The sequence below is a fragment of the Dendrobates tinctorius genome, unplaced genomic scaffold (assembly GCF_039654945.1).
Source record: "Dendrobates tinctorius isolate UK_male_01 unplaced genomic scaffold, ASM3965494v1 ptg000191l, whole genome shotgun sequence".
NCBI lineage: Eukaryota > Metazoa > Chordata > Amphibia > Anura > Dendrobatidae > Dendrobates > Dendrobates tinctorius.
In genome coordinates, this window is record NW_027361858.1 from 13,545,773 (window position 1) to 13,555,666 (window position 9,894).

The 9,894-nt window shown below is 47.3% G+C and overlaps 1 long non-coding RNA gene across 1 annotated transcript in view; it reads left to right on the forward strand.

Annotated features, from left to right (window-relative positions):
* LOC141055764 (uncharacterized) overlaps window positions 1-1,331 on the forward strand; it is a 51,181-nt gene extending 49,850 nt beyond the window's left edge. The window contains exon 3 of the long non-coding RNA XR_012221529.1: window positions 256-1,331. This is a non-coding gene — a long non-coding RNA (uncharacterized lncRNA). The remainder of the gene's footprint in view (window positions 1-255) is intronic.
* The last annotated feature ends 8,563 nt before the right edge of the window (window positions 1,332-9,894 follow it).

A 9,894-nucleotide genomic window follows, 5' to 3' on the forward strand; every position in this document is an offset into this window, starting at 1 on the left:
AATTGACCAAAATGATGCAGGAGACTACGGCTCCATGGACAGAGCTCCTACCCATTATACTATACCCTATTCGTACTACCCCTATTGCAAAGCATGGCCTGTCCCCATATGAGATATTGTTTGGTACTAGGCCCCCAGTTGCAAATTTCCAGCCTTAGCAGTTATCAAAAGAAACTGACCGTGCTGTTCAATGTGTTATTCAGCTTAGTAAAAATATTGCTAACACCCATGTTCTAGTTTCCTTTTCTTTTCCAGATTCAGCAGAAACCGACACCTGTCATAACCTGAAGACTGGTGATTTGGTAGTCGTGAAGAAGCATGTCAGGAAGCACGGACTAGAACCCTTGTATGTCGGTCCCTTTGAAGTCCTCCTCATCACCCAACAAGTCAATAGCAAATAAAGGGGACATAATGTTTTGGTTTTTCGCATTTTCCATATTATTATTGGTAGAAGTTAATAGTTAAAGTTAGAAGATATTCAATGACTCAGAGATCAATACGATAAAGACAATGATTGTAGTAAGGACAGTTGGTGGTCAGACACTTTTTCCTTTCTCAATCGAGCCAATCGATTTAAGGGAATTGGGGGCTGGATATCTGGGATCTTACAAAGCTTGTTACACATTGCTGCCTGTATCCTTGTTGTATATGTGATACTAAAACTTGTTCTTTGGTGTATTTCTGTATGTATTGGGAAATTCTGCACTAAGACAGCTAATGATGATACCAAAGGTGTCGTTGCTCCTGCTCTTCTCTGCACCGATCTCAAAAGGCTACTTGATGAAGATGTTGAAGCCAAGCGCATGGCTACCTACAAAAGTTCTCCACCGTCATCAAAAATTGTTATTCGTGAACTGCAGTATACAGGGGGGACGGGTGCACCGCGACAGCCATGACTGATAACACGGCATCAGTCATGTGAAGACCAGTACCCCTCAAGCTGTTAGCTTGGGATAGCACCTCTGATGCTGCATATGTGTTAAAAAAATTTATCTAGGGGGAATGTGAAGGGTTAATACTAAAATCAGAGCTTAAGTTTCACTTTTCCATTTCTCTGTAGGTTTCCTTTCTTAATTTTTGTTGCTGTAAGATGCATTTTTGTAATTGGCATGGGCTGTCATGAAACCAGACTGTTCCCATCTGTACAAGATAAGGGAGGTGGGGTGTAAAACTCTAAAGAATATGCCATTATACTACTTTCTATTTAGGTACGGACATATATGTAGTTTCCGGTTTTCTTGCAATATTATTGGCTTACAAAGTGAAATGATGCTATTGGTACTTGAGAACCTTGCATAATTAAGCAAAATATTATAAAAGAAGTGACTACACGTCTCCGTTTGGTCATTTGAGTTGCTAGCAACACTCTGTGGAATAATTTGGACATCATTGGCTCAACCGTGAAGGGTTAATTTAACTCTCTCCCTATCTGGATGAGCGGGACATTGTGTGTGTGCGTGTGTAAAAAAGCTTTATTCTAGTGTGCGTGTGTATGTGCGAGTGTTTGGTGAAACTTTTTACTGGAGGAATGGGCTGTCAGGAGGGGACTGTCAGGCGTGCAGGGGGCAGGAGGGGACTGTCAGGCGCGCAGGGGCAGGAGGGGACTGTCAGGCGCGCGGGGGCAAGAGGACTGTCAGGCACGCGGGGGGGCAAGAGGGGACTGTGGGGGGGCAGGAGGGGACTGTCAGGCACACGGGGGGCAGGAGGGGGCTGAGGAGATGGAAGTGGAGATGGAACCAGCGGCAGCAGCAGGGGGGGTGATCAGGGGGCAGGGGGTGATCAAGGGTGATCACTGGGGCTGGGGGATGGTCACCAGGGGCTGAAAGGGGCTGTCAGGCGCAGGAGGGCGCTGAGGAGAATTAGGTGGAGATGGAACCAGCGGCGGCAGCAACAGGGGGGGTGATCAGGTGTGCAGTGGGATGATCAGGGGTGCAGGGGGATGATCACCAGGGGCAGATCGAGGCTGTCAGGTGCAGGGGGGCAGGAGGTGGCTGAGGAGATGGAGGTGGATATAAAAAACAGCAGCAGCAGGGGTTGATCAGGGGGTGCAGGGCGTGATGGGGGTGATCACTAGGGCTGAGGGGTGATCACGGGGGGGCAGGAGGGGGTTGTCAGGCACTGGAGGTGGCTGAGGAGCCGGCAGCAGCAGGGGAAATGATCAGCGGTGCTGGGGGATCACCAGGGGCAGAGGGGGGCTGTCAAGCACGGGGGGGGGCAGGAGGTGGCTGATGAGATGAATTAGGAAATAAAAACCTGCAGCAGCAGAGGTTAATCAGGGGGGCAGGGGTTGATGAGGGGCAGGGGTTAATGAGGGTGATCACTGGGTCTGAGTGGTGATCACGGGGGCACAGGAGGGGGCTCTCAGGCACAGGAGGAGGCAGAGGAGCTGGCAGAGCTGGAAACAGCAGGGGGATGATCGGGGGTACTGGAGTAGATCGGGGTGCTGGGGGAGGATCAGGGGAGCAGGAGATGATCAGGGGGCAGGGGAGAGTGAGCGGAGGTGGGGGGGCTGGAATTAGGCGGCGGGGCAGGGAAATATATTACCGGAGGGCAGTGGTGGCAGCGGCGATGACGGCGGCGGCAGTCAGACACCTCGCTCCTCAGCTTCCACGGACGGGATGAAGCTGAGGAACGAGGCAGCCATGAATTTACTCCGCCCCTCCACATCTGATTGGAGGGCTAGCGTCACATGGACGCTAGCTCCAATCAGATGCGAGGGGGGTGACAAAAAGGTCACTGGGAGTGATCGTATCCCCGGGGGGGGCAAAACCACCCCCCCGGGGTCAAGTCTAGGTCCCCCTGTAACTGCGGGTCGGGTGAACTTTCATTGAACCCGCTCACCTGACCCGCAGGAGGGAGATCTTTTCATGACGCCACATAGGCATCATGGGTCGTTTTGGCACGACTTTTCATGACGCCTATGTGGCGTCAAAGGTTGTGAAGGGGTTAAAGCAAAGAAGTGGAATATTCTTGAATGGCCAAGTCAGTCACCTGAGCTCAACCCGATTGAGTATGCATTTCACTTGTTAAAGGCTAAACTTCAGTCAGAAAGGCCCACAAACAAACAGCAACTGAACCCACCGCAGTGAAGGCCTGGCAGAGCATCAAAAAGGAGGAAACACAGCGTCTGGTGATGTCCATGAGTTCAAGACTTCAGGCAGTCATTGCCAACAAAGGGTTTTCAACCACGTACTAGAAATTAACATTTTATTTACAATTATTTAATCTGTCCAATTACTTTTGGTCCCTTTAAAAACAGGGTGGCACATGTTAAGGAGCTGAAACCCCTCATCCAATTTTAATGTGGATACCCTCAAATGAAAGCTGAAAGTCTGAACTTCAAATGCATCTGAATTATTTTGTTTAAAATTCATTGTGGTAATGTCTAGAACCAAAATTAGAAAAATGTTGTCTCTGTCCAAATATATATGGACCTAACTGTAAGTAAAAGATTTGTTCAATTTTGGCGTAAAGTTGCTGTGTGGGGAAGGTGACTTGATGGACGGACTTGACTGAAGGAAGAAGGGATGCTGAGTGCACTGTAGATGGACGTTTATAATAATAGAACGGAAACAGCTGGGGAAGATGGAAAAGGAGCGCAGTACCTAGATTTGACCACAAGATGGCAGGGGGGAGCGTAGTTCAGGACTTGACAGCAGCTTAGGGCTTTAGAAACCGCTTAGTCATGGGGAGCGGGGAGATAGGAACCCAGGAGGGAAATTCCCAAGGAAGGGGATAAATAGGACAGGACAGGGTTCCAGACTAGGCTAGTCCCGGGAGGAGCTCAGGAGGAGAACACTCAGTACGGAGAACTGACAACAGTGAAGAGCTCGACCAGGGGACTGATAGGAAGAGACAGTCAGGGGGGTGGCCCTGACACAAGAGAACCGAAGGACAGACGAAGCCCCGGGGGTACCGATTGGACGACGACCTCAGACTGGTGAAGCGCTGGCGGTAGATAGGCCTAGGGCAGCCCCAGCGAAAGATCCGTGAGAAACGTCACTACGACTGAAGGAAGGTGAAGGTACCCGGGCCTGAATACGGAGAGTTGTAAAGGAGCTGCGGTGTATAGCTACGGTCGTCAGGAGGACGGCCAATAAACTCAGACCTGTTGCAACCATAATCTGCTTCCGTCTGGTGTCTATGTCATCTGGTCGCGGTAAGCAGTGGACCACCCCCCAATCCGGGCCATTACCACATTTGGCGTAGTCGGCAGGATCACCGCCGCCAATACTACAACTTCAGCAGCAAGCCTGCGTCGGAAGAGCCAAAAGGACTCGAGTTGCTTTATTTGTGGATTACAAATTTGAGACTTTGTTCCGGGTCATTGACTGTCATCAGAGGATTCGGGGCGGAACAAAAACTGGACGGTGGATCGCTGGCTTTTCTCGAGCAGATCCAGAAAAGGAAAATTTTGCAAGATGGTGCCCGAGTGGAATTCAAATTGGGAGTGTGGCTGGACCCATCCAAAGAAAACCCAAAAGAGACTTTGTGTCTCCCCAGCACTGGTGACCTCCGGTCAGGAAGAGATTGGCGCTAATGTGGACTACCCGGAGCAGCCGTTGGAGGAACTGTGGCCGGTCATCCCTGCGGAGCCATCGGGCCTGGAGGCCGGTCCTGCCAAAGGGCGGGATGAAGAGCAGCGGCGGGCGCCAGATGACGGGAGCAGGAGCTGCGGAGGAGCAGTGGAGGCCAGCTACACCCCGGACCGACCTCTGGGAGAGCGGAGGAACAACCTGCAGAAAGCCACAGTGCCGGGAAAGGTGAGAGTACCTCCGGCACAGCCGGTGGCACTGCAGGCAGGTCCCGCCCCCACTCCGGCCCTCAGCCTCCCTGCTTGAACTCCCGCTCTCCAGCGACCCCGGACCTTGGATGACTCCGGTCCCCCGCTTGGCCGACTGTGTCATCTGGTCGCGGTAAGCAGTGGACCACCCCCCAATCCAGGCCATTACTACAGCTGTATAGTGGGTGTGGCTGAAGTATTCCAGTTGATAGGAATCAAAGATTTCCCAGCTGCTAGGATAAATTGAGCCAGTTTGATCGCATCTTTATCTTTCTGCCTGAGTGGGAGATTTAATAAAACAATTTCTGGTTTCATGATGACGCGTTTGCCCAGATCCTTGTGTATGGTTGTGGATATTTCATTCCAAAAGAGATGAAGTGCCAAAAATCACCACCAAATGTGGATATAGCTGCCATCGCTCTCCCCACATCGCCAACAATTTGTCTCTGCAGTATAGTGCCATCTGCGAATTTGGTTGGGCGTAATATACCATCTAGTAATTATTTTGAATGAGTTTTCCTGAATTCGTACACACTGTGAAGGGCCGTGGGAGTTCCTATAAATGTGATTAATTTGTAAGTTAGAAAAGGAGGTACCCAAGTCCCTCTCCCAGTGTGCTATGTATGCCCGTTTTAGAGGTACATCAATCTTAAGTAGAGATTGATAGATCGTGGAAAGGACTCTGGCTGGTGCTTTTGTTGTGGCACATAAGACTTCATAAGGCGTTAAGGGCCTGTCGAGATTAATCAAGTAGTTTCGTTGACGAAGTAGGTGGGAAAGTTTTTCATATTGTAAGAAAGTGAGGCCTGATAACCCTGGTAATGTACGTAACTCTTGTAGAGGGAGAAGGCCCCCATCTGTTATGATTGGGTCACCGAGGAGGAAAGCAAGACCAGGCTAAGCCGCAGAAAACAAGAGAGGTTGGTAACTAGCGGATTGCAGACCCCTGATCCTATCCGCACAACTAGCAGTAGCCGTGGAGCGTACCTACAATGATCCTAGACGCCTCGACACAGCCGGAGAACTAAATAAGTCTCAAGCAAGAAAGAGGAAATCTAAACTGCCCCAGAGCAGACCCCAAAGGAATAGATAGCCCCCAAACATATATTGTTGGTGAGACAAGATGAAAACACAAACGCAGGCAGGAAAATAGACTGAGCAAACCATGGGGCCCACACTAACTAGACAGGACAGGAAAGGAAAGACTCTGCCTGCAATCACGCAAAAAACCCTGCAAAAAATGCCCAAAACGTCTGATAGAAAAATACTGAAGTCACTAGACTTCGCCCACTATATCAGCACTCTGGTACAGTCATATGTAAAAGTTTGGGCACCCCTATTAATGTTACCCTTTTTTCTTTATAACAATTTTGGTTTTTGCAACAGCTATTTCAGTTTCATATATCTAATAATAGATGGACTCAGTTATATTTCTGGATTCAAATGAGGTTTATTGTACTAACAGAAAATGTGCAATCTGCATTTAAACAAAATTTGACCGGTGCAAAAGTATGGGCACCCTTATCATTTTCTTGATTTGAACACTCCTAACTACTTTTTACTGACTTCCTGAAGCACTAAATTGGTTTTGTAACCTCATTGAGCTTTGAACTTCATAGCCAGGTGTATCAAATCATGAGAAAAGGTATTTACGGTGGCCACTTGCAAGTAGTTCTCCTATTTGATTCTCCTATGAAGAGTGGCATCATGGGCTCCTCAAAACAACTCTCAAATGATCTGAAAACAAAGATTATTCAACATAGCTTTTCAGGGGAAGGATACAAAAAGTTGTCTCAGAGATTTAACCTGTCAGTTTCCACTGTGAGGAACATAGTAAGGAAATGGAAGAACACAGGTACAGTTATTGTTAAGCCCAGAAGTGGCAGGCCAAGAAAAATATCAGAAAGGCAGAGAAGTATGGTGAGAACAGTCAAGGACAATCCACCGACCACCTCCAAAGACCTGCAGCATCATCTTGCTGCAGATGGTGTCACTGTGCATCGGTCAACTATACAGCGCACTTTGCACAAGGAGAAGCTGTATGGGAGAGTGATGCGAAAGAAGCCGTTTCTGCAAGCACGCCACAAACAGAGTCGCCTGAGGTATGCAAAAGCACATTTGGACAAGCCAGTTACAATTTGGAAGAAGGTCCTGTGGACTGATGAAACAAAGATTGAGTTGTTTGGTCATACAAAAAGGCGTTATGCATGCGCTGTATTGTTGACCGATGCACAGTGACACCATCTGCAGCAAGATGATGCTGCAGGTCTTTGGAGGTGGTCTGTGGATTGTCCTTGACTGTTCTCACCATTCTTCTTCTCTGCCTTTCTGATATTTTTCTTGGCCGGCCACTTTTGGGCTTAACAAGAACTGTACTTGTGTTCTTCCATTTCCTTACTATGTTCCTCACAGTGGAAACTGAAAGGTTAAATCTCTGAGACAACTTTTTGTACCCTTCCCCTGAAAAGCTATGTTGAATAATCTTTGTTTTCAGATCATTTGAGAGTTGTTTTGAGGAACCCATGATGCCACTCTTCATAGGAGAATCAAATAGGAGAACTACTTGCAAGTGGCCACTTTAAATACCTTTTCTCATGATTTGATACACCTGGCTATGAAGTTCAAAGCTCAATGAGGTTACAAAACCAATTTAGTGCTTCAGGAAGTCAGTAAAAAGTAGTTAGGAGTGTTCAAATCAAGAAAATGATAAGGGTGCCCATACTTTTGCACCGGTCAAATTTTGTTTAAATGCAGATTGCACATTTTCTGTTAGTACAATAAACCTCATTTGAATCCAGAAATATAACTGAGTCCATCAGTTATTAGATATATGAAACTGAAATAGCTGTTGCAAAAACCAAAATTGTTATAAAGAAAAAAGGTTAACATTAATAGGGGTGCCCAAACTTTTACATATGACTGTATATTCTGAAAGCAGAGCAAAAAGAGGCCAATCTAATAAGGGACAAAAACAAACTGGTACAAGCAGCAACATAAGGATGGAAATTCAGCACAGCCCCAACCGGAGCTGGCTGACCACATAAAATTGAAATAGACAAAACCAGATCAAATGTGAACAATAAAAAATCACCAGCAGGGATAGAGGGAGTCGGCTGTCTTAAATCCAGTCATCCTCCTCATTATCAGGTGTCAGGCCTCTGTTAATTAGATCAGCTCCATTACCTCCAGTAACCACCAGAGGGAGCCCGGAAAGAGAACTCGTGACCCCTCTGTCAATACAACCAGCTCCACTACCTTCACTAGTAACCAGAGGTAGGTCAGAAAGCGAATTCACAACAGTACCCCCCCTTGAGGAGGGGTCACCGAACCCTCATCCACGCCACCAGGCCGATCAGGATGGGCCTGCTGAAAAGCATGAACCAATCTATCGGCATGAATGTCAGAAGGAGAGACCCAAGAATTATCCTCCTGGCCATAACCCTTCCATTTGACCAAGTATTGGATTCTCGTTTGGCTAGACGGAGACTCCAGTTGAAGCGAATTCACAACACCCATCCTCAACCAGTTGCTCAATCAGAAGATGTGCAGCTTGATGGAGAGAGAGGGAGGGCCAGTGCACCACGTGAAATATTCCATATTTTAATTGTGGCCAGTTATTTTTGCATTCAACTGGGGTTAGGTCATTGGAGTGCCCCAGTAAGATGAATCGTAGGGGGAGCGGAGACATTGATTCTTCTGTTTTAAGCCATTGTTTGTCCCTTGAGCCCCTAATCTAATCCACGGTGCTGGTTAGATGTGCAGCCTGATAGTATTTAGCAACATCTGGCGTCCCCATTCCACCCATATCTTTTGGCAGTGTAAGTGATTTAGTATTTATCCGAGGTTTACATTTTTGCCAGATATATTTAAAGAATAAGGAAGGTACAGTGGGGAAAAAAAGTATTTAGTCAGTCAGCAATAGTGCAAGTTCCACCACTTAAAAAGATGAGAGGCGTCTGTAATTTACATCATAGGTAGACCTCAACTATGGGAGACAAACTGAGAAAAAAAAATCCAGAAAATCACATTGTCTGTTTTTTTTTCATTTTATTTGCATATTATGGTGGAAAATAAGTATTTGGTCAGAAACAAAATTTCATCTCAATACTTTGTGATATATCCTTTGTTGGCAATGACAGAGGTCAAACGTTTTCTGTAAGTCTTCACAAGGTTGCCACACACTGTTGTTGGTATGTTGGCCCATTCCTCCATGCAGATCTCCTCTAGAGCAGTGATGTTTTTGGCTTTTCGCTTGGCAACACGGACTTTCAACTCCCTCCAAAGGTTTTCTATAGGGTTGAGATCTGGAGACTGGCTAGGCCACTCCAGGACCTTGAAATGCTTCTTACGAAGCCACTCCTTCGTTGACCTGGCGGTGTGCTTTGGATCATTGTCATGTTGAAAGACCCAGCCACATTTCATCTTCAATGCCCTTGCTGATGGAAGGAGGTTTGCACTCAAAATCTCACGATACATGGCCCCATTCATTCTTTCATGTACCCGGATCAGTCGTCCTGGCCCCTTTGCAGAGAAACAGCCCCAAAGCATGATGTTTCCACCACCATGCTTTACAGTAGGTATGGTGTTTGATGGATGCAACTCAGTATTCTTTTTCCTCCAAACACGACAAGTTGTGTTTCTACCAAACAGTTCCAGTTTGGTTTCATCAGACCATAGGACATTCTCCCAAAACTCCTCTGGATCATCCAAATGCTCTCTAGCAAACTTCAGATGGGCCCGGACATGTACAGGCTTAAGCAGTGGGACACGTCTGGCACTGCAGGATCTGAGTCCATGGTGGCGTAGTGTGTTACTTATGGTAGGCCTTGTTACATTGGTCCAAGCTCTCTGCAGTTCATTCACTAGGTCCCCCCGCGTGGTTCTGGGATTTTTGCTCACCGTTCTTGTGATCATTCTGACCCCACGGGGTGGGATTTTGCGTGGAGCACCAGATCAAGGGAGATTATCAGTGGTCTTGTATGTCTTCCATTTTCTAATTATTGCTCCCACAGTTGATTTCTTCACTCCAAGCTGGTTGGCTATTGCAGATTCAGTCTTCCCAGCCTGGTGCAGGGCTACAATTTTGTTTCTGGTGTCCTTTGACAGCTCTT